This window comes from Acomys russatus, chromosome 20 (assembly GCF_903995435.1).
Source record: "Acomys russatus chromosome 20, mAcoRus1.1, whole genome shotgun sequence".
In the NCBI taxonomy this organism is placed as follows: Eukaryota; Metazoa; Chordata; class Mammalia; order Rodentia; family Muridae; genus Acomys; species Acomys russatus.
In genome coordinates this window covers 14045547-14071383 of record NC_067156.1, presented here as the reverse complement: position 1 = coordinate 14071383, position 25837 = coordinate 14045547, and the positions used below count along the sequence as shown (strand labels likewise).

General features: G+C 45.8%; 1 protein-coding gene and 1 pseudogene across 3 annotated transcripts in view; one reads left to right on the top strand and one right to left on the bottom strand.

Annotated features, from left to right (window-relative positions):
* The window catches only part of Fhod3 (formin homology 2 domain containing 3), a 415945-nt gene that overhangs the window by 244728 nt on the left and 145380 nt on the right, over positions 1–25837 (bottom strand). The window lies entirely within an intron of this gene.
* Positions 17496–18037, top strand: LOC127204524 (proteasome subunit alpha type-3-like; annotated as a pseudogene).

Here is a 25837-nt window from a genome sequence, read left to right as displayed (position 1 = left end):
TTATCATCATACAATGTCTGTCTTTATCCTCCATAGCATTCTTTACTTCAAAGACATTTTCCTAATATTCATATGATCACTTAGGTTTAGCATTTCTATATCTTTACCATCCTTTCATTTTTAAGCTCTCTACATAGCATGTCTAGTGGACGCCATTGCACTTTACTCTTTATACAACCTGGTGATGCATGCCTTCTTAGTTTTTAAATTTAAAATGTTTTAATTAATTAAACACTTTTATTTTTACATATACATTTATATTATTACACATATATACAATAGGTTTCCTATAGCAAGAAGAACCATGATATAGTCAGGAATTGATGCATGCCTTTTGTGCAATGCTTGGAACTGAATCCAGAACCTTCTATATACTGGACAAGCACTCTATCCCTGAGCTACATCCCTGTTTTTAATGCATGTAGTGCTCCCACTGAGGTCCTCACCTCTAGGTCATCACAGGTCAGTGCACAAGGACCTAGACCTCAGAGAGGTCCCAATACTGCTCTGAGGAAAGAACTTTCTGGAAAGAGCCACCTCTGAGAGGTCTCCAAACTCCTTGCTTCCCATTTGCCCAAGTGCCACCGAATCTAAACAAACTAAAATTCCTTTAGAAGGAACATTTTCTAGTTCAACCTCTTTCATTTTCCCCACCATTTGTTTAAATACTTCCCATTCCAAACAAAGCCACACAGTCAAATAGCATCCTTCCATTAAAAATGACTTTTTTCAGGCAAGAGAGCTCTCACTTAGAAGATTCTAATTTTTTAAATTTTTGCTTATTTTTTATTCTATGTGTATTGTTTTGCCTGCATGTATGTTTGTGTATCGCATGTGTGCAGCACCCACAGAAACCAGAAGAGGGCATCAGATCCCCTGGAACTGGAGCCACAGACATTTGTTAACTACCATGTGGGTGCTAGGAATTGAACCCACGCACCCTGCCAGAGCAACACACACTCTTAACCACTGAGTGATCTCTCCAGGCCAGAGAGTAACAAAATTTCAATCTAGTTTGCTTGTTTGTTTGTTTTTTAGTACCAAATATCAAAAGAACAGCTAAAATCCATAATGTTACATACTTTGACTAAAATGTTTTCTCAAATATTCTGATTTTTAATTCCATGTGCTATAGGGTATGAGGTGGACTTTGTGTCAGTGATCGTACATGTGATCCTTGAGTGACAGCTTTCTTTATCCTTCAGACCAAATGACCGGTAGCTGTTTCATGTGTAGAGGCCGAGTACCCTGTCCTCAAGTTCTGCAAACCTGTCATTTTCTCACTCAACCGCCATGTGAACAACTGTTACCCACTGGCCCCTCTGTCACAGGAGAGCCGTGGTGGAGCCATCTCCAATACAGGTGAAACAGAGGTCATATCTGTCAGTTCCTTTCCTGGTTGTTGTACCTTAAATGCCTGGCAAAAGCAATTTCAGTGTGGGAAGGATTGTAAGCTTTGTCACACTTCAGGGACAAGGAATTTGTTTAGGTACCTGGTCTGGGATGGGTAGTGCCCACTGTGGTAGGGAAAGCATGGAAAAGCCGTCCAGTTCTCACACCTGGTAGTTCAGAAACCAGAGTGCTCAGCCAAGTGGCAGGACAGATCATTAACCCTCAAAGCCCACCACGAATAACCTAACTCCTCTAACCAGACCCCACTCCCTCCCAAAACATCTTCTCTGGGGACCAAGTATTCAAACACAAGCCTGTGAGGGACAATTCACATCCATTGTCTTTGGAAAGGCAACCCATAAGACATTCCTCTAAAGTGAGCCATGGCCTCGTAGCGCAGCTCTGGATTCAAAGGCACTATGGAGAGGCCCTCTGCCCAGCCTAAGCACTCTATTGCTCTCAGCACACATGTCAGGAAGCACCTTCCTGCTAGAGGCTCAGCAAAGATGAGAAAACAAGAATATTTGTAAATAACACATCCTTCATCCTTTACAGAAGGGATGGTCCAGGCTGACAGACCAGAATCCAGCAGCATCTTAGTAGGTCAGATAGCTAAGAATGTTGCTCAGCTGACATGTGGCTCCAGAGAACCTACAGACCAAAGCAGAAGCATTCCTTTTCACAGGCCAGCTCCTGGTTTTCTTGCTCCATGGCTAACTACTCTCAATTAGTGGGGAGTGTAGTATGAGTGACAATAAGTTCAAGAAACCAGGCATTCTGTCTACATCTGTGAGAGGCCGCACTCACATTCGCCATTACAAGATGGCGCTGACATCCTGTGTCCCAAACTGGTAAACAAGTAATCTGCGCATGTGCGAAGGAACTTTCCACTTGTTGTGCTCTGCCTCTCCCGTGGTGTCATATCGCCTGATGAGTAACAGCCAATCAGGGACTGACACATCCTAAGCGGAGAACAGTTTCCTATATAAGGGATGGGTTTCTGCTGTTTGGGGTCTCCATTTTACTTGTCGTAAGCTTATGCTCTCCCTCTTAAGACGCATTAAAGCTTTACTGCAGAAGGATCCTGTGTGTGCAGCGTCGTTCTTGCTGGCGAGACGGTAACGCGAGTCACATACATCAAGTCCAGGCTTCCCTATGCAGAAACTCAGACTGACCATGACGGAGCAGGTCCACATTCATCTTAGAGCGGGAAGGGCCCATCTAGGAAGCTGCCAGCTCCCACTGGTGGATCCATTCTTACAGAACTCTGCCACTTCTGTAGAAGCACCTGTCTGCACAAACCCTATCAAGTTTTCTCACACAGACAGACTGGTAGCTGTGGTGTCCCTACTTCTGCAGGCTAGCTCTACAGTCTTCTACAGTCTTACATGTCTGTTTGCAGGCAGAAAGTTCTACACGCACATAAAATCAGCTCACGATTAGCTGCTGAGTCAATATGGCAAGGGAGACAACCTTGATTTGATATTTGGAGAAAATAAGACCAGAACGTTCATGGGTAAAAAAAAAAAAAAAGTGAGGAGTTATAACCCATTTAATCAATGAATCAGTGTAAAGAAGGAGAATCTAATTGCATTGAGAAGGATGGGGGAATATAATCTAGAATCCTACATTCCATTCTATAAAACCACTGGCTTTAGGGTTCATCACTACAAAACGCATTTTCTCACCAAATGAGTAACCAAGAGCTTCACAAGAAAACTTAGGTAATGGCACAGGAGCCCCTCTTTTGCTAAGGGGATACAAGGACCTCCCTTCATCCTTGGGCTGTCATTTGGAGATGTGTGCCCATGAGGGATGGCACAAAGCCTGAAGTTCTGTGTGCGTTGGCTACAGAGATGGCAGCCATCATGGTCTGAGGGATGAAGACACAGAAATGAGTGCGACTACCACCAGCTTTGGAGCTGTATGGCGTTTCAGGCACTTCAGGCAGAGCGGGTGGTTAAAAAAAAAAAAAAATCAAGTCCATGAAATGTGACCGAAGGCAACCACGTGCTCTCTTTGCACAATAAAAGTTAGGGTGAACACCTGAGCCACCAAAACTGCTTATATGCTAACCGGGACACTTAAAATGTCACCATGTATTTTAGAGTAGACAGACACAGAGATACAAGAAAGTGTGGCTCCTCCCTTCTGACTATGGTCCTGATACTGAGTAGCAGCTACCTGTGCCCTCCAGTCATCAGAGAGGCCACTATCCCATCAGTCTGCAGATGAAGAGGTTACACAGGAAAAAAAAAATCTTTCAACTTTTTATGGCCTATATAATAATAATTATTAACATTAATATCATTATTGCTATTATTACTACTGAGAGAGAATATGAATGCATGTAATGGGCAAGGGGCACATGTGCCACATATGTAGGTTAAATGACAGTAGAGTCTGTTCTTTGCTTACGCCTTTACCTGGATCCCAGCAATGAATCTCAGGTCACAGGCTTTCTCAGTAAGTGCCTTTACATGCTGAGCTACCCAACAAGGTTTCAGACTTGATGAACAAAAGGATGCCTGAGAAAATCCCACTCACATCCAGACTCCCTTGGGTTATAAGCCCTGCCTTACATAGTTCCTAGTGGCAGGACCTTCAGAATAATCTCTTGTTGATCACCTACTAAGCACAAACCACGTGGAAGCTGGGGCTACCAATGACCATGAAGACGGCCAAAGCCATCAAATGAGTGGACAGCTCGTGGAGGAGACAGGCACACCTGCAGACCGTGATAATGTCACAAGAGAAAGCCATGGCAATGCACAAGAGCCCCAGAGGAAGGAGTGACAAACTCTGTGGTCCTGGGAATGGGATGAGCAAGGGATCCTGAATAAAATCAGCCATGGTGAGAAGCTGTGTGTCCGAGGAAGAAGAAGCAGCAGGTGTGCAGCCAAGCAGAGACGAAGCCATGTGGTCAAAGAGAATAACCGCTTGAACGTGGTCGACAGCTAGGTAGGTGAGCACACCCTGGTGTCATCATCCAGACCAGGGGAGAGACATGGGGAGAGTTGGCCCAGGAAGGGCCTGAGAGGCTGGGCTGAGTGATTTCATCCTGGGTGGGGGGAGGGGTGTCACAGAGGGCTCAGGAGGAATGGAAGCAGTGACATGACTGGCGATCAGGGTCACTACCTGCATGGCTGGCCAGTGCAGAACTGAAGAGAGGAGTAGGTAAGTGACACTTAAAAGGCCAATTAGAAGGCCTTGGGAATTGGACTCTGGGAGAACATGGGCTACTGCAGTGAAATGGACCTTCTCCCGAGATAGTGGAAGGTGCTCCAGAAGCTGATATAGACTCAGAAGCAGCCTCCTTCCTTGGAGTTCATGGCCCAGAATGAAGTTCATGTTAATTATTTCCAGGGAAGAGTCTATGGATCAGTTCCATAGGTCTATGCATGTTCTAAGTGCCCAGAGAAGAGGGTACCAACAACTTTCAGACCCCCATGCATTCGTAGATGCTTCTGTATAGCTCCAGGTAGATAATTTTGAATTTTTCTGTCTTTCCCTCAGTCACTGTCTATTTAATTCCATGACAAGAGATGTGATGGACAAAGGAGTGAAGAGACACTCCAAGGTGCTGTGGGGAAGGCTCAGTGAATGACATGCTAGCCATGAAACCACAAGGACCTGAGTTCAAATCCCCCAAATCCATGTAAATCCAAGGATGCTAGTACATAGGAGGCAGATATAGGAGCATCCATGGAAGCTCATGGGCCAGATAGCCTGGTGTCTGTAGCAGAGATTAAGACAACAGAGAGACCATTTCAAACAAGGCGGAAAGTGAGGATCAATACCAGAGGATGTCCTTTAGTCTCTACCTGTACATTGTGGTACATATGTTTGCACGTACTTCCCCAAATACCCAGGGCATGACTCAGTTCTCAGGAAGATAATCTGTCAAGAAAGAAGACAGCTCAGTATTGCAGGTACCAGGCCTCAGGAAGATGCGAGGCAAGAACAGTCCTTAGCATAGGAGGCAAACAGCACGTAAGACCTTGGGGAAAAGGGCTGCTGCTGATGTTAAGTTTGCAGTGATGTATATAGCTGATTGCCGCCCACTGTTGCTACCTACTCGGCCCCATCCAGGTGGTTACCTTGGAAACTACTTCCCCATCCTCATCTTCACTGAAGAAAGCAACCCAGGAAAAGTTCTTCATACCTCTATACTCAATCTGCCCAAGAATAGTTGCCCTCCAGAATTTGAGGAAGTGAGTGAGTTGGCCTTGGGACCCCAGTGAAATACACTTTCAAATCAATACACTTCAGAAACCATCCATGCTCAGAGGCGAAACCAGAGTCAGCTAGATAAACTACCAACAAGCTGAAAATTCTGTCTCAAGCATGCCTTTTTACCTCCAGGATCAAAGAATGGTAGAGAGAAGAGGGTCCTCATAGACCATAGTCCTCCCTTTCTTTGCAGTCCAAGGAGAACCCCATATATGTACCCAAAGTGGTCAGCTGTTCACACATTGTCCATGCCCCCAACAGGCTGCTGGCCCCACGACATCATCTTATCTCACCTTGAGTGGCAGCTTAAGCCACAGGGGACCCAGTGATGAGATTAAGGGTTAGGTGGTCAGGTCTCCCTCTGTCTCTCTAACTGTTTTCTCAGCTATGCACTTGTTAGCTGTCCTCCCACTTTCTTCTTTTTACACTTCATTTTTCTCTTCTCTATCTTACCATCTGGAGAACTTCAAATATTTACCAAATTTCATTAGCTTTCATTCTGCCTTTAAAAAGTTTTAAAACTTGAAATGTTTCAATATTCCATACTTTTCTACTTCATTCCTTCCCTGGAACCCTGCCGTGTGTGTGTGTGTGTGTGTGTGTGTGTGTGTGTGTGTGTGTGTGTGTGTGTTGGTTCTTTTCCTCTATTAGGACTGTCTTGAGAATTAAACACTGTATAGGAGAGCCCAGCCCACTGTGGGCAGCACCGTTCCTCAGGAAGCTCGTCCTGCGCTAATAAACAAACAAACTGGCTGAGCATTAGTTAGTGGGTAAGCCAGAGAGTGAACCTCCATAGATTTTGCCTTAGTTCCTTTCTAGAGTTCCTGACCTGACTTCTTCCCTCAACAAGGAATTGTGACCTGGAAGTATAAGTTTCAATAAATCCTTTCTTTCTCACGTTCATTTTGTTAAGTGTTTTTGTTTTGGTTTGGTTTGGTTTGGTTTAGTTTGGTTGGTGCTGTTGTTGTTGTTGTTTTTAATAACAGCAACAGGATAAAACAGGAACAGGACATCTCCAGACCCAACGTTCTGTGTACAGCACACAGTCAGCCTTTCCCAGGCACTACACTCAAGATTTGGGGAGGTACCTCTTGCCCTCTGCCTGGCTCCCTGTACAACAAGAAGATTACCTCAGCTCAGAACCTTCCAGGCCTGTGGGCTGTCAGCAAGGCACTATCCCTGCCTAGGAGATAGAGCCTTTGTTTTCTGGGGTCAATAGCTCTTGACAGGGTAGGGCTCTCCTTCCCTGGCCTGGACACTTTGAGAGAAAGAGGTAGCTGTTGGGTCTTGGAGAGAAGATAAGGATCATTAGCCAGGGTCAAAAGGAAACAATCTGACATCAATCATGTCACCTCGCAGAGATGGTGGGGCTCAGGAGTGCACCTGCCCCACACCAGGGGGCCGGGACTCCTTCAGTGCCCTTCAAGAGAACAGCAGCCATTCATCCAGGGCAAGTATTGTATCATGCAAACAAAACCGAACCAGAGAAAAGACCCAGTTTTTAATGCACAATTCTGAGGAGAGTTTATTCACTAGCCAATTGGGGAGGGAAGAACCAAAGAATGACAGGAAAAGAATATACTGCTGTGTTTCTACAATTAAATACAGCACAGTCAAATGGTGCTCGGTCCTGCCACAAATTCACACCTAACTGTAGACTTCAACACCTAAAATAATGAGCTATAGATGTTGGGGCCCAAGTTCGAGTTACTTCCCCTCTGGGTTTCATTCCAGCTGAGGGCCCTGCATAGCCACAGTGAGCAGAAACAAGATGGTGGGCCCAGGCCCTCTTGTTCTACCCTAACAGCTGTGTGAGCCCAACATACTTGCAAACCTCACAGGGACACAAGTTGATGTAGTTTCAAAATCTGGTCGGTTTCAGTTACAGAAAAGACAAAAGGGAGCCTAGAGTTAGACTCAGTGTGTCCTAGCCTGTCAGTCCACACCCCCTGGTGACATACAACTTTTATCTGAAGTCAGCCCCCACTGAGGACTAGAAGTACAGCGAGCTCCAGAGAAAAAGATGCCAGCCCACAACAGTGAGCCATGTGCCAGGGGTTCCGTGCAGGAGAAGAAGCGTTGTGCGTTGTTCTAAGGGCACCAGAGCGACTCTAGGATCATCCGGAATGTTTTACTTTCCATCAAGATAAATCAGATTGCATGAAGTTTAGTGGTAGAGCACCAGCCATGCTCTTGTTACTGCACCAGCCATGCTTTCGGAGGTATACCAGCCATGCTCTCAGGAGTAAGGTCTTCCCACGATCACAGCCCTGGCCCACCTTTTAGCTTCTAGAAAAATCTCTGGGTCTCCAGTTTTATGTTTGGAAAAAAGAAAAAAGAAAAGAAAAGAAAGAAAAAAGAAAAAGGGAAAAAAAGTACTTTTAGAATGGCTGATGGTAAAATGTCAGACTCTATTGGGGTATCAAGACCCCAGAGCAAATGGGCTCCGTGCTCTGCTCATGCGAGGTGACATGGAACAACTGCATTGGAAAGTACTTTGATAGTTTCTTATAAACAGAAATAGACACCTTTCCTTGGGCCCAGCATAGCCCTACTTCTTGGCTATTGCAAGAGAAAAATGAAAACTTATACAAATGAAACTATTTCACGCAGATTCACAGTTGCCTTACTCACAAAGGCAAAAATCTCCTGGAAATAGTCCAATACCTGTCAGTTGGCGAGCAGGTAAACAAGCTGCGGGCCATTCGGACAAGCAGAGCTAATTGGCAATACAAACACTACTGACACATGTCACAACATGGAAGAGTTTCAAAATCACACTAAGGGAAGGGAGCCAGCCACCAGGAATATAAATTGTACAATTGCACTTGTACAAAGTTTTGGAAAAGACAAATATGATCTTCAGGGATAGAAAGCAGATCAGTGCTTGTCTGGACCGGGGGAAGGGAAGGCTGCAAGGAAGATGCATGAAAGAACTAGAGAGGATATGGGTTTTGTTTTGTTTTGTTTCGTTTTTTTTGTCTTGCTTGTATTGGGGTATGCAGCTGTCAAAAGTCATCCAACTGTGCATTTAAAATGTGTCAATCTCCTTGCATGTAAACTATTCGTCAGTCAAGTTAATGAGGAAAGAGAAGGCTGACCCTAGACTCTATAATTCAACTCAAGTTCTAACTCTGCAGAGACTCAATTACTTTAAGTTGCTGCTTCTAACCACACCAGACATAAGGGGTTATGAACGTCCACAGAGTGGTCACCACAAAACACCCATAGACGGAAAGGTGCAAGCTCATCATTACCGGGAAAGCACTCAGGAAAGGCGCCGCCGCTGGGGATGTGGGCTGGATGGAGAGGCAGGACTGCACACGCATGCCTCTCATGCTGGATGTGGGGGGACAAGACCCATATGGACTTCCTTCTGGGGGGAGCCAGGACAGCGCCATCCACAGCTGCAAACTGTCATTGGGAAGATGAAGAAAAGGCGTCCTTGCGCTCACCGCCAAGTGCTAGGTATGCAGAGATGAGCCCAACACAGTGCTTGTGAGGATGCTAGCCGAACTCGATAGCCCAGAAAGACTGGCAGGGGATCCCAGAAAATGCTGACACATTTCCTTAAGCAGGGGCTTCAGGGCCCCTTCCAGAGCCCCAGACAGATGTGGAGAAGTGAGTCTGTTCCTAGGGTCAGTGCAGGCAGTGTGGCTCTCCTAGCCACACACGAAAGAGAGAACCAGCCTGAGGGTGGCTGGGCAGCAGTGGTCCCTTGGGACCAGCCACCGAGGACTCCTGGAAGCCATCAATCATGTGCAGGGCACTCAGCTGAGTTATGCTTCTGGGATTCACTCAGCCACCGTGATGTCCATTATGTACCCTGCTCTGTGCGAGACTTCAGGTTCACTGAGTGTGGCTGCTGTCCTTTCACAGTGAAGTCATTTGTCAGCAGATCAAAGAATTCCCATGGCTCTGTCCCCCTGCTCCTCAGCTGGCTTCTGGGATGCAGCCCATGAGGACTTCCTCCCCGGCCTGACCAAGGTCTCTATCATGGAAGGTAGGTGTGATGATACATGCTTGTAACCCCAGTGCTGGTGAGGTGGATCTCTGGGGTTTCCTAGCCAGCTAGCCTAGCCTACTTAGTGACCTCTAGGTCACACACACACACACACACACACACACACACACACACACACACACACACACACACACCCCTCTGGCCTCTTCAGGAAGCATTCAAGCCTGTTTTCAAGTACTCTATCTCTCGGCTCCTTCTCAGTGGCTTCACCATCAACTCACTGTTGCGCGAGATGAGTGAATATCTGAAAGACAGCTACAACCACAAGCCCCTAATAGAATTAGACAGGCATAGGGATCCACGTTCAGCACCACAATACAGGCCCCGAACCACTGTGACTGGGGCCAGCTGATCACTGGCTGAATTGTTATTTCAGGCAAGGAAGTATGCAAGTGCGAAAAGGGAACTTAAACACATTTGCAAGAGATGCCATTCTCACTGGCTCGATCACCTTTATGCCCCAATATCCGCCTATTACTTCCAAGGACAAACAGATGGTGGGAGTAGAAACACAGGCATGTGCTAACTAGGTATGGGACTCTCCGCTCCTTTTAAACCAGCTTGTCGGAGGCATCTCAGATGCAGCACTGGGAAAATGGATGGGGCTCACAGTTACAGTCCAGGAAAGTGAGCTACAGAGAAGGCACCTTTTGCTGCTCCCTGAGCGGGGGGAAGGGGTGCGGGGGGGTTGCTTCTCTTCAATTCCCCTCTTCTTCTATGGAACTGAGCCACAAGCATGGAAAATTTTGTGGTCCCACGGCAGGGCCCTCAGACATTACCACACCCCTAGGGTACTGGTGCTCTTTCCTGTGTCTCCACATGGCCCCAGGAAGAACTCTGAGTACCCGTCATTACAGCACACTTGGAGGCTGCCTTAAACACTGACTGTAGAGAAAGGTACCATTAGGCCAAATCCAGGCACCCAAACTCTTGCTTTGCTTTATAAGGAAGCTGAGATCTGTTTCGCATCTCCTAGTCTGAAAATTACAATAAACGTTGGTCTCACGTTCTCATCAAGATCTAAGAGGACTAGATATTAGTCTCCTTGCACTAATTAATAGATGTTTCTAGAGCATATTTATGCTCAGTCAGCCATAAATCACCCTCTATAGGTGTGAACTAAAATAGAACTCTAAGAGTAATTTCCAACATGTGGCATGGAAGGGTCATAAGAAAGACAGGCATATCCCACCTCAGATTACCATAAAGACTGTAATAGTTTAGTCTCCGTGTGTTCTATGATGCACATTACAGGAACCAGACACATGGGCAACAAGATCCTAAAGGAAATCAGTAACGAAAGTGGGAGTTGGCGGCAATGAGGGGCAGAGGTGGATGACCTCCCCGTATGAGCCCCCATGACTGTGGGCAGTCCACATCTGGGACTGTGACAGGGCACTTGTGTCATTTTTAAATAGCGGGAAAGGGTACGCTCCCTTTAGTTTTCCCACACTTGAATGAGTACGGAAAAGCCTTAGGGGGTCTGTCAAGTGTAGATTTGGATTCAGAAGACTTCAGAGAGGTTTGCATGTCTGTCAGGCTTACAAGTGGTATCCCTAGGGCTAGCTAGTGGGTGATCTAAGGACAAGAGTCAGAGAACCACTGGCCTTTGGGCACTGATTAACACTGAAGCACTTGGGAGAAGCCTACTCGCCAGTGAAAGGATTACCTCACAAGGATGTGAGGTCATCAAGGATGACCTCACAAGTGTCTTGAATCCTGTTGTCTAGATCTGATCCAAGGGGGCACATCAATCATTGGAGATAAGCAAATACTCCTTCGGGGGTGACACAGATGAAATGTAAGTTGTGTCATCATCCAGAAAGACTGGAGAGGTACCACCACACTTGAACCAACAAGAATACAGGAGTCAAGAAACCTGCCACACTATTGGTGATGTATTTCAGCACCATTTTAGCACCATTTACTTTTCATGTGGAAGTAGCCTCTTTCAGAAACACAGTGAACTTTAAAAAACAACAACAACAAACAGATCAACCTACAAATAACACAAGTGTGGCCATCTAAAAAAAAGCCTGGCTGGGCCTGATGGTACTTATGAGTTTTGTGTTTCACACTGTCTTCCAGACTACACCTACATCTCCATGAGCCACACTGGTTTGCTCCCTTGTCCTGGATTCAGGACACACTGTCTGCCTTGGGTTGTTTCCACATTATGCTGGAATCTTTGGAGTGACTTACCTCCCAGCACAAGAGTTCCAATATGAATCTTCCCATGCCGCCACACTAAGATATAGCTCTACCAATCTGGAGAAAGGCGGAGGACCCTAGATTTCATAGGAAGAGAGACCCATCTCTTTTCCTGTGTCTGAGCCCACACATCTGTTTCTAGGACACAAGTGAGTCTAATTGGCTCACAGAAGACTCCATGGTGGCCTTTGGCTACCATTTTTACCTTAGATGAATCATGGCTTGGCAACTGGACAGGTATTCTACAGTGTTCTATGAATCTTATGTGCTGATTTTGGAACAGAATCAATTCCATTCAAGCCAACAGACATATATTAAACCCCACGAGATGGAAGGGATAAAAAGAACAACTTGCTCCCTGAGAGTTTACAAATGAGCACAAAAACAATTGCATAGTCTTAGAGTTTCAGTGGCCACAGAAGGAGGACAACAGGGTCTGTGTCAGATGTCAGGACAGAATCCAAAGACAGTCCTTTCCTCACTTCTCTATCCCTAGTCTCCTCTGCCAAGGAATCCCACATCCAGCCCTTTCTTGCCACTACCTGCTCCACACCCCTGCTCTAAGTCATTACCTCCCATCAGGATGCTGCAGTGTCCTCCCCCTGGGTTACTCTGCTTCTTTTCCTCTTGTCCCTATATACTTCAGGTCTTCAGGTCCTTACCAACCCCTCCCTTCTGTGTAAAATCTCAGACACATCCTTTCAGGAGCATTTGCTCTCTCTGCTCATAGTGGTTACCACTCTTCTACTGTGTAGTTTTCTCATTTCCCTTTAGTTACTGCCTACCCCCCCCACACACACACACACTGAAATGAAAGCTCCACAAGAGTGGGGCTTTTGTCTACTCAAGACACAGCTCTGTCCCCAGGGCCTTAACCAGTGACTGACACATAATAGGTATGAATTAACTGGTGAAGTGAGGAAGAAACCACCCCTAGCCCCTCTTTCCCTTATCTTATGAATAGGGTTTGAGTCTGCCTTCATTCCCTTCTCTTTTCTAATTTCTGACAACCAAGAGTAATTTTCAGGATGTGGAAGGCAGATCAAGTGTACAACTCTTATACCTGATTAATTACATAAAACCCCAACCCAGATCCTGACACCACTGTTTAGAATTCAGAGAAAATTGATTCATTCTCATCCTCAACTAAATTAACCCATGTTTAGAATCAGACAGACTCTGATTTGCTAATGCAGGACTCTTGCTTCAGTGGATAGGAGACGAACATCCTTTAAGATGTCACTCATCACATAAAATACCTTTGTCATTGTTACTTTATATAAAAATTATGTCTAATGTATTTACAACATGAATATTTATATCTCACTAGCTGGGTAAAGGGTATCAATCAAGCTTCAATCACATGTACCCTGCATTAATTTTGTTCTAATATGCTATTGCAAATTAGCCAGGCATAGAAATGGTAGCTTGGTATCTGTCCATGGTACCAATGGGACCATCATCCCCTCATCCTGATCCTATCCCCATTTTCAGAACCTTGTGAAATAGTTCTGTGTTAAATCTTATCTTTGCTGTTGGGGGGTGGGTTGTTAAAAAGGAGTAAGGAAAGGAAATAAGATGAGGTATCATTGGAAAGAAAAATAAATCAAAAGAAAGCAGTCTTTTTTCCCACGTGGAGAAAATTTCCCGTTCTTTCTAGAAAGACATGCTAAGAGTCACTCCCTTTCTTTGCATTATCTTCTCCCATCCTGTTGCCCCATGGAGAGTTTTGGTTCCATTGAAGAGCTGGTCCCATGGAAGCCTCTCAAGGAATAGATTATAGCTGCCTTCGGAAATTCCTGAGAATAGGAAGGGCAGAAAACGCCAGAGCTTTCTGCTTCTCCCCTCCCATATTGCTTTTCTCCACTGTAAAAGGGAAAAAGCTGAGGAAAATTTAGGTTTGCTCTCAACATCAGCTAGAAATCGTTTAAAAGCTTTAAAGTGGGGTGGGGAGTGCTCCACAAATACACACAAGAGTGCCCTGCACTCCCTGCCTGGCCCACAGCCAGGTGAATGAACTGGCTTGAGTTCCTGTCTAAAAAAGCATGAACAGTAAAGGGCAGATAAAGGCGGGAACTCTACCTGGAGACACAGAACAATAACCAGAGACCAGTCTTGGTATGGTGAAGGACCTTCATTTTGGAACAATTGCTTGTGTCTGCTTCTTCCTGTACAATGGTCATTATATGTCACTAACGGGGTCTCTCTGTCCTACTGTGCCAGTTTGCCCCAAGATAGGAATCAAGAACCAAATAGTCTTTGCTGGCTACAATTTGTTGAACACAAAATATTAGGTCAGCCAGTGAACAAAATGACTAAAGCTGTCATTTTATGTTTCTAGAGTCTGTCAGAAATGTAAACCTCCAGAATAAAGCTGGAAATTGCAATTCAGGACCAGGGAGATGGCTGTGTTGGTCAAGAACTTGCCATGGAGGTATCAGGACCTGGGTTCAATGTCCAGCACCCACAGAAAAGAGCCAAGTATGGTGGCCCACATGCATAAACTTAAAACCTCATTGCTGAAAAAAAATTTTTAAAAATTTAAAACCTCATTGTGGAGAGGCAGAAGTATATTGGGCTGGCTGGCCAACCAGCCTAGCTGGATCAGTGAGCTCCAAGTTCAGTGAGGGACTTTATAAGAGAACAACAAAAAAAAAACAACACAAAGCAAATGTTGCCAGAGAAATGTCACCCAAAGTTGCCTTTTGGCCTCCATATACATACACACACATATAATACATACTGGCCTCCACACACGTGTACACATATGTACTCACATATACACACAAACATCCTCACACATCTGCATACGCAAATAAAAATTTAAAGCTGCAAATAAACGGGAAAGATTCTTTGATGATCTACACTGCATTCACTTACTGATAGCACCCTTAAAGCTAGATAAAACAGCGGTTCTTAGCCTTCCTAATGCTGTAGCCCTTTAATACCGATTCTTGGTTGTAGTGATCCCAACCATAAAATTATTTTTGTTACTATTTCATAACTGTAATTTTGCTACTTTTATGAGTCATAATGTAAGTATCTGTGTTTCCTGATGGTCTTAGGTGGCCCTTGCAAAAGGGTCATTCCACCCCGAAGGAATTGCAAACTGTTCCCACAGAGTATCAAGGGCAGCAGCCCCAGGATAGAGGAACTGAAACTGACGGTTCATTCCTTCTCCAGGCAGACACTTAGGCTACCCCCCACCCCCCACCCCCGTTTCCACTTCAGAACCCTTTGACAGACACAAAGCAAGGGCTATCTACCCTGCATGTGTTTAAATTTTCCATTACAGAATCGAATCAAATTTCATCCTAAAGTCTAACATGCCAATGACCAGCTGCTTAGACACAGCAACCAAGAAGCAGTTCTCAGACCACAGTCAGCGTGGGAAGACCTCGGGGGTACCTGAGAGCAGGGGGGCAGCAGGGTAAGCAACAAGAGGCATCTGTCTGCTGCTGAGCCCCAGCGACCAACTGTCTCCCTCGGGGCCTCTATGAGGTCCCTAGCGGAAAGCTGGCCGAGAAGCAAGAAGCACTTTTGCTTAAACCCACTTTATAGAACGAACCTGTTTCTCTTCACTGGCTGTAAGGCCTCAGTAGTATGGATGGAGGGGATGGTTTCATCCGCTCCCTCCGTCTTTTTCTGGATGAGCAGGTTTTAGGAATGGTTAATTTGATCCTGGACTAGCCCCCTGGAGCTGCAGCTGGGAAAGAGCTGTGGGGGAAAATAGAGCTCCACAAAAGGCAGCCCTGGCTTGGGGAAAACTCAGGGCATTGGAGTTCCAGCACCAGCCTTTCCCAGGAGGGACTGGGAGGAGAAGGCACAACAGGAGGCAGCAGCCCACTATATACATATACATATATATATGTATACATATATATATACATATAATAATGTTTTTGAAATTATAGTATGATTACATCATTCCCATCTTCCCTTTCCTGCATCCAAGCCCCCTTGTTGAGCTTTCTCTCAAATTTATGCCATTGTTTTCTTTAATTGTTGCGTGTGTGTGCGCATGCGTGCGCGTACATGCATGTGTGTGCGTGTGTGTGTATGTGTGTGTACATAAATGTACCTACTCAATCTATACAGAGTCATTGTATGCACGAAATCTCAGGGCTGACCATTGGGTATTAGGAAGTTAACTGAGCGTGGGAAACAGCAGTATATTTTACACACTTGCGTGTCTGCTCTTGTGATCATAGGTAACATACACAACCAAACATAGTGAAGTTCTCAGGATTGTATATTTGCAATGCTTCTGACAATTTAATGATGACACTAAATATAGTTCTGAGTAGGAGAGTTTACACCCGGAATCCCAACGGTCAGAGAGAGGAGGCAGGAGAGGTATTCAAATTTGAACCAGCCTGGAGTATAAAGTAAGATCCTGATTCATAAATATAGGTGTTAAGGATCATGAATTGTTATCCATTAAAATATATTCCAAAAATGATACATTCCCAAAATGGCTACTGGTGACCTCTGTGCATCCTCTAGCATGCTACTATAAATAAAAATGCTAACTGCATGCGCCCAAGGTTTCCAAAACCTGGAAGCTCATGAAAGCACCAATAAACAACTATAAACTTCAAGATTAAGGACACCAGTTTGGCAAGCTGATCCCCAGACAGAAAGGGCCAACATTCTGTCATGGTGTAGCTCGGTCCAGAGACTGGAGGCTCTGGTGGTAAGGCATAAATAGCTAAGTCATTCAGTGTCCTCAAAGAAAGCGAGCCCAGGGAAGGAGGTGATAGCGCCTGTCTTGAGTTTGAAAGTCAAGGGAGTATTTAGAGGTCTTGAAAGTGGCACCATTTACATAGCTCACTCTCACCTCTGGAAAAAAAAATAGTCATGACATTCATAACATCACACGACGAAGACACATAGAATGGCCACTGGAAAGGGTCTCCCCAGGAAAAATGGGACATGGGAGGGGAGGGGCCACTGTGAGTGGGATGGCACAAGAGAATTCAGGTGCCGATTACTAAGTCTGAACTGCCCATCTGAAGCTGATAAAAGCGTCTACTCTGGGTTTTGTATGTGCAGTACAGAGATATTCAGAATCCCTCCGTTGCAAATTCCAACTTTAGGAAGGGGAACCAGAGCACTCAAGTGCTCCCCTAGAGGGCAGAGTCGCAGAGTCCTCAACAGTTTGAGAGTGGACAAGGCACTGAGAGGGGAGGAAACAAGACTGGGAGGTTATCAGGAACAACTTAGCAGAGAACCTGGCTTCAAGTTCACTGCTATGTCTCGTTCATCCCCTGGATAGGACCAGCCGCCTCCTCAGTTCTCTTTGATAACTCCTGCAACCTTTAGACCTTCCCTCTCTTTTCCTTAGTTTAAGATAAATTATGGGGCGCTTCAGGCCTGGAATCCCTCCGTGGCCTCCTGGGTCTGCACCGTGAGCTCCATTGGCACCGGGTATGGCCTGTCAGCCTCTACATTCTCTCCTGATGGAAGAGTTTTTCAAGTTGAATGTGCCATGAAGGCTGTGCAAAACAGTAGTACAGCTATTGGGATCAGATGTAAAGATGGAGTTGGTTTTGGGGTAGAAAAGCTCGTCCTTTCTAAGCTTCATGAAGAAGGCTCCAATAAATGGCTTTTTAATGTTGACCGGCATGTTGGAATGGCAGCTGCAGGTTTGATGGCAGATGCTCGTTCGTTAGCAGACAAAGCAAGAGAAGAAGCCTCCAACTTCAGGTCTAACTTTGGCTATAACGTTCTTCTAAAACATCTTGCAGACAGAGTGGCCATGTATGTACATGCTTATACACTCTACAGTGCTGTTAGACCTTGTGGCTGCAGTTTCCTGTTAGGGTCTTACAGTGCGAATGTCGGCGCACAGCTCTATATGATCGACCCATCGGGTGTATCATATGGTCATTGGGGCTGTGCCATTGGCAAAGCCAGGCAAGCTGCAAAGACAGAAATAGAGAAGCTCTGGATGAAAGAAATGACTTGCTGTGACTTAATAAAAGAAGTTGCACAAATAACTTACGTAGTACACGATGGAGTTAAGGATAAAGCATCTGAACTAGAGCCCAGCTGGGCTGGTGAATAACTAAAGGAAGACGTGAAATTGTTCCAAAAGACATAAAAGAAGAAGCAGAGAAATATGCCAAGGAATCTCTTAAGGAAGAAGATGAATCAGATGGTGACAGCATGTAACGTGTTTTTCACTATGCACTGTTCTGTATTTCTGTGACAGTTCTATATGACTAACACCATGGATTATATATACCCATTGACCAGTTTTCATTAAACTTTGTCTTATTTTTAAAAAAAAAGATAAATTATGGCCCCTTGGATAAGCAAAAAGAATAACCGACAGGAAATTAGAAAGTGAATTTGTGAATTACAGTTCTTCACCAAGGCTTCGAAAACTAAGACAAAAACAAAACAAAACACAAAAACCCACTCACCCATATTGTCACCTTTAATTTTTTAATGTAAACTACAGGTAATTTAATAATGAGCAAAAGTGGTTACAGAGCAGACATCAGACATTACTGGACCATTTCTTCATAAAGCTACAACCTAACCCAAGTCTCTCAAAACATCTTTTAAAACATCTGTTAAATATCCTCAGAAAACTGCTTGGATATGTATAGGGTTGTGAGTATTTTTCAATGCACTTATAAACGCTTCAGTTTTAAAACTGGGAGGGAGAAAGGGAAGGAGGATAGGAGGAGAAGGTGGAGGGGAAGAAGGGATAGGAGAGAGCGGCAAGCAACCTAGCAATTTTAAGTAGAGAAGTGAGGCCAGAGCTGGTGGCCTGCCTCAGAACAATCCTTCCATCTCCATTCATCATGGAGAACCAAAGTACTCCATCAACACTCATGGGAAAATGAGGAAACAATAGTAGGACCAAAAGACAGTAACATTGGAAACCTTTAGATCCCTTCTGCTCCAATGGAATGGCCTCTGACACTGGCTCTCACAAGAGCAAAACTGGATTCTGCCTCCTGGAACCTCCCAGAGTTCTCTGTTCCTTCAGTCTGTATGTCATGCCCCAAGAAGTGAGCATCTTAGAGGTTTCTTTTGGCTCGGTTTCATTGCTGTCTTCTGCTCCAAAAACTACCATTATGTGCTTTCACTTCCTGAGCAGAGACCCATGACCTGCCACATGCATGTTACATTTTCGAATAGCACTTACTGCTATACTGAGTTCAAATCCTCAGTACCCATATAAAAACCTGGCATGGACACACACACACACACACACACACACACACACACACACACACACCTATAATACAAGGGGTATTCAAGGAATCTTGCCAAGCTGTGGTGGGAAGCATGCAAATGCCATCTTGTCACTTCTTATTTGGACTGGAAGGTACAGGTGCTCCTACCCACTGGCTATCTCTCAAGCATAGGCTATTCCTACTTTAGGATTTGTCACTAATTCTGTTTCCTGACTATTCAAGTTTACGTGCCTATGGCCAGCTTTAAGGACCCACATACCGCAGAAGCACTCTGTGGTGGTTTGAATAGATTTGGCCCCCAAGGACTCATGTGTTTGAATACTGGAACTATTCAGAGGTGTGGCCTTGGAGTAGGTGTGGCCTTGGAGTAGGTGTGGCCTTGGAGTGGGTGTGGCCTTGGAGTGGGTGTGGCCTTTTTGGAGGAAGGCTTTTGTCACAGTAGCGACAGGCTTTGATGTCTACCCTTCTCTAGGTCTGCCCAGTGTGGAATCTAGTCTCCTCCTGGCTGCCTATGGATCAGGATGTAGAAGTCGCTGCACCATGTCTGCCTGCACTCTGCCATGATGATAATGGACTAAACCTCTGAAACTGTAAGGCAGCCCCGGTTAAATGTTTGCCTTTATAAGAGCTGCTGTGGTCATGGGGCCTCTTCACAGCAATAAGACCCTAACCAAGACACATTCCATTCCACCTTTCTGCATGTATCCCACACCCCTACAGACCACCTCACGTATACCCTACACTTTATTATCCCTCCTCCCATTTCCCTGGAGTGCCAGCCCTCCTCCCCAGCTTATCAAACTACACCCATCACTTAAGATCTTCTCCAAGGTCCAAGCTTATTAGACACCTCCCACCACAGTGGCTCTTTCTCCTCTCCAAAGTCTTATAGCCCAAGAAATTATCTCACCTAGTTTGTCATATGATCCAGACACAGTACAACAGTCCTGCTGTGCGCCATTCTTTGGATTTTGGGAGATCAAACTCAGAAACACTTTATCCACTGAGGTATCCCCCCTCCCCAGCCCCACCCCTGCCCCAGGCACACTTGTACCCTAATCCCTCTGTGTGCAATTCTTTCTCAATTTATGCTGAAACCCCATCATGTCCTGCCAGAGCACTGCACAGTTAAAGAAGTGATCAAGGAGACCTCTGGGTAACATACCTCCCGTCCCCACCCCCACACTGAGCTGACTACATCATTTGGACCTTCATACTAAGGAACAGATCTTGGAAGGAAAAAAAAAAAAGGTCAAGAGATTGTTTGCCTTTGATGTGTAATTCAATTTGCTTCCTGATTCCTAATTTTCCCCGCAGCGCGCTTTGAAGTGGCTAATTGACATGAAATTACTGCCTTTGATCCTGAGATAAGTGACTCACGCTGGGTGAGAGCGCACTTGACCATAATGAGTTCCACGCATCCTATGGCCCCTTCCTCGAGACAGGGGGCCCAGAGACAAAGAACTTGGCACACACAGGTTGCAGGAATGTGGGGAGAGATCCATTTGGGGTAGCTGACCCTAGCCTCTTACCTCACCCCGTAAAATGGGCTGCCATCAATGGATTTAGCTAGGACAGGAGAATCCAGTCTAGCACAATAGCCCTGGCCTCTGGGACCAACAGGATTATTGGTGGCTAGAGACGGAGAACATTGGTGGGATGTTTCTTCCTCACAGAGGTGTGACAGATGCCTCTCAAGGCGCTTGACAGCCTGTGAGGCATTTTGCCAACAGTCCCCCAGTAGGGCTAACCTCTTGCAGTAATCCTAAATGTGTACCTTAAGAAGCCGGGCTCCTCGGCCAGGGAGCCCAGTGTCCTTGGGACCAGCTGAGTAGTGTGACCACCAAGTAGCAAGACTACAACAGTCCAAGACTAATGGGTTAGGGTTAGAAAGCAACGAGTGACTACACGAATGAAAGAGTAGCCTTCATAAGCTGAAAAGCACAATATAAGTGAAATGCTGGTGCTGGGCTCAGTTAGAAAAGAAACTGCCTAGCATTCATGAAGCCATGAGCCCCACGCTCAGCACTGGATAAAGTAGGTGTGTGGTACATGCCTATAATCTCAGCGCTGGGGAGGTGGAGGAGGAAGATCCAGTGGGTAGAAGCCAAAGAATGAAATGCTTAGATAATGTGGCTCTCACAGTCTTGTAACCACGTCACAGAAGAAGGTGGGGCCTGAGGGGAGCAACACTGCACTCACTGGGTTTCCCAGAATGGACTCCAAGGATTACCAATGCCCCCAGAACACTGCCCGAGGCTGTCTGATGACACCGGTGAGATGGATCAGTGGGTAAAGAACTTCCCATGCCAACCAGACAACCAGAGTTTAGTATCTAGAGCCCATGTAAATAAAGGTGAAAGGAAAGAAACAGCTACACAAAGTAGTCCTCGGACCTCCATAGTGACATGTGTGCACATGTGCATGCAACAATGATAGCAATAATTTAATACATTTTAATACATTTTATTATTATTTATTAATAATATTAAATAAAACTTAATAAAAGTTTCAAGCTATGTCATAGTAGAGAACACTTTTTTTGGTGTGTGAGAATGGTGTGTGTGTGTATGTGTGTGTGTGTGTGTAAGGATGTTTGTGTCTGAGTGCATGTGATATGTGTGTTTATGAGTGCACACAGTATGTGCATGTGGTGTTTACTTGTGTGAGTGAGTATATGTGCCATGTGTACTAAAGGAAGCCAGAAGGGAATGTCAGGTGTCCTGCTCTATCACATTCCACCTCATCCCCTCACTGAACTGGTAGTCACCAACCGTCAGCAATCCTCCTGTCTCTGATCCCCACAGAGCGGGATTACAGGTGATGTGGTCATGTCAGCTGTTTACCTGGGTACAGAGGATTTGAACTTGGGTCCTCATGCATACACAACCACCTTTCACACTGAGCTATTTCTTCAGCTCTAAGAACTCTCTTTGTTAATCGCTGAGGAGGAGTTTTGTGGAATGCAGCTAAGACCCAGAGTACCTGAGACTCCTGGGGGGTTGCTTCCTCCATGAGCAGCTTTGCTCCATCACACACTCCCTTCTGTGATGTTTGGCCTCAACACAGACCCCAAGCCACAAAGCTGGCTGGTCATAAGCTGGGACTTCTATGCTGTGAGCCTAAGTCAGTCTGTCCCACGATGGCTGTGTTGTGCTAGGGTATTTTGTCACAGTCAATCAATCAGCAGAAAGCTGATTGATACACACAGGAAGTATTCCAACAGTTGCCTATGGCCGAAGGGGAGGAGACAAGGACTGAAGAGTGACTGCTACTAAGGTTGTGGCTTCCTATGACGTGATGGAATATTCTGGAATTAGAGACTGGCAAGAGCTATACAATCTTGTGAGTGTATTAAAAACTAAGAAAGTATATCCCTAAAAAAAAGATGAGTTCTGTGGCATATAAACTTATCTCAATAAAGTTGGTCTTAAGAGTTCTCACTTAGAGGAGATAGCAAGTGCAGAGATGCTTTCATGGGTAACAGCACTTGCTGTGGAATATGAGGACCTAAGTTCAAAACCACATCACCCATGTAAAAAACAGGGTGGGGTGCACGCACCTGTAACCCCAGCATTATGAGTAGATACAGGAAGATCACTGAGGCTTGCTAGCCACCTCCCTCACTGAAAAACAGCAAGATCCAAGTTCAGGGAGAGACTCTGCCTCAGGGGAATAAGGTGTAGAGACATAGAGGAGGACACCTAACCCACTCCTCTGGCAGCTACATACATATAAACACACAAATAATAATAAATAATAATAGGTATTCATTCACATGCTATATATATATATATATATACATACATACAGTGTTATAAAGTTATGTATATTCTTTTCTCACTCATAAATGGTAGGTGACATCACAGCAACCTGCCAGGGACTATTCAAGACTGTCTGAAAGCAACTCCAAAGATCCTGAGCTTCCTCACTGCCCAGGAGGGAAACGGAATGAATACCATGTACAGATAGCTAGATAGATAGCCAGATAAGATAGATCAGACAGACAGACAGACAGACAGACAGATCCTTCTCATGAGCTGAAGAAGACAAAACAAAACAAAAACAAAAACCCATTGCTTAAGCTGTGGGCAGACAGTGGGTGACTGGGAGTGGGAAGCCACGCACCTTTAAACGGGGTCACACTCCCACAGAGGAGTGCTCTTTGCTGCCTTTGCCCTGATGAGTATAATTTTCTGTCCCAAAGCCTCAAGAAGAATGTTCTAAAAGTCATTTCTGCACAAAAAGAGTCCTTACTCGGCAAGGGCTGAACAGACCATTGTGCAAAACCGAACTGCACAGATGATCTTTGTTGGCCACAGGAGCAGCTCAGGGGCCACTGGGGAAGGGCTGTGCTAGTTCGACAATTCAGCAGTTCCTTGCTGTGGGCACAAATACGCTCAAGGAGAACAGAAGAGGTGTTTTTCACTCACAATCACTTAGAAGCCTTGGGAAAAGCGAGGTAGCCATGGGAAACCTCTAGGAAGCACAGGTTCACACAAGATGCTAGCCAGCTCAGGTGAACTAAATGGGAGGGGAAAGGGGACTGTAGGGCCTTGGGATGAAGGAAGAAGGACCCTGACCATACTCAGCCCTGGATGCTGAAAGCGGCATCCAAACAGCCCGAGCTTGTGTTCCTGTGATCCCAGGTTCAGCAGAGTCCTGGGAACAGCACTCCTCCCCAAACCATCCTGGAAAGCGCTCTCCTCTGCTCTTTTCCTGCATGCAGAAATGCTTAGCATTGCTAGCTCCAGGCACTGCAGGATCTGACCCTCACCACATTACAATGCTTCTGGGCAGTGCAAGCCAGGACTGAAAGCTCTTGGGTTTCTGCTCTCAAGAGATAAAACTAACTACCTACACAGACGTCATCTTTTCCCCTGGACACCAAAGGACAAAGAATCCATTGGCAAGGTGTCGTCAATGGAAGGACCAGAGTCAGCACAGAACACACCAAGACCAAGTTCTCGGCACAAAGGAGATTTATTTGCCCCAGAGGGACCCAAAGGGCAAAAGATAAGAGACAAAGATAGGAGACTGGAGATGAGGGACAGGGAGGGAAGGAACAAGGCAGGGGGGAAGGGATATTTGCCCCTGAGGGAGAAAGGACTGCCTCTCGGTAGAGAGGAGGCAGACATGGCTCGCAGGCAAATGGCAGTTTACAAAGGGAAAAGGCGAAACCCCATGTTAGGATGAGTTGGTTTCCTTTGGCTGGGCATGTTAATTAGAGTAGCCAAAAGGGTGATAGCTAGACCTTAGTGGTCAGCATCAGTAGGCAGAAGTGGCCAAGTAAGGGATTATACCTTGGTGGAGAGCTTCAGGAATGTAATCTAATGGATTTTAAAGGGTGGGGGGTAAAAGGCAAAACCTGTGGGCACCATACCTGCCATGTTCAGGCCTGCTGCATCCCTGCACCATACCTGCCATGTTCAGGCCTGCCACAGCCTTGCACCATACCTCCCATGGTCAGGCCTGCTATAGCCCTGACCATACCTGCCATGTGCCCTTCAATCTACCCAAGGCCAAAAGTTGCTAGCAACATGCCACCTACCCACCACCATCTACAGACTGCCAGGCAAGCTCCTTACCTGTTACTTCATTTCCAACCCTTCATTTCCAGTCCCTTGTTGTTTTGAGGGCATCAGTGTCCAGGGACCATTAAGACCCTGCCTGGCATACAATAGCTCAGCAGGAATCAAAGATAAGCTCTGGCTGACTCAGCTCTTTGTCTTCATAGACACAGTGGCCAGTGAAGCAGCTAGTCTTTGACATACCAGGGAAAACCCGAAGTCGCTAAGTGGACCCATAATCTAAACATACCACTGAGAACCAGACTCCTTAAGACTCTGAAATAAGAGATTCCAATAAGCTATGTAATCCAGATTTGAGTGAGCATGGGACTGGAAGAAGAACCACTGGGTACAGTCTACCCTCGTCACCCAACTCACTCCATGACAAATCTGTGATCTAGAAACCTCTCCACAGAGCTCTTAATGGAACACCAACTGCAGTCCTTTCCCACCTGCATGACTTCCTTTTCTTATCACTATGGCCAAACACTTGACAAGAAGCAACAGAGGAGAAAAGGTTTGTTTTTGGCTCACAGTTTTTGAGAGTACAGTCCTTCATCACAGGGAAGAAGCAGGAGGCTGAGGCTCTTTGTTCACATCCCAGTAGATCAGGAAGCAGAGAGAGGGGAAGCCTAGTGCTTAGGTGGCTTTCTCCTTTTTATTCAGGGAGCCAGCTCTTCCTTCAGTTGGTCATCTCTGGAAATGTCCTCAAGGGCACACTCAGGAGTGTTACTGGTAATACTGTAATGTCTTCTTAATCCAGTTGAGTTGATAGTCGAGACTAACAACTACCATACCACTTTGGCGCTATCTCATGCCTTCCCAGAGCCCCTCCCTCCCCGAGGAAATGGAGGCCAATGGTCCCAGGGGCTGCCGACTGGGATGGGTGATATCCACTGAGCATTGTCTGTAGAGTAGGCACTTCGTTGCTCACATTCCAGAGTGACCCCTGTCTCTCTCTATGCCCTGTAACAATCGCCTAACCTTCGACAACTTGCAGAGGACAAAGCAGTGCAGTGCAGGCCAGGTCCTTCCCCCATCCATCCTTCTCCCTACCGCCCCCTGCCCCTCCCCCCACCCCACCCCCACCCCGCACCCACCCTCAGGAATCCCTGCCAGCTCTCCATGGCAGAATCTCCCCATGAACCACTTACCTAAGCTTTTCAGCCCCTTGACAAAGAGCAGGAATG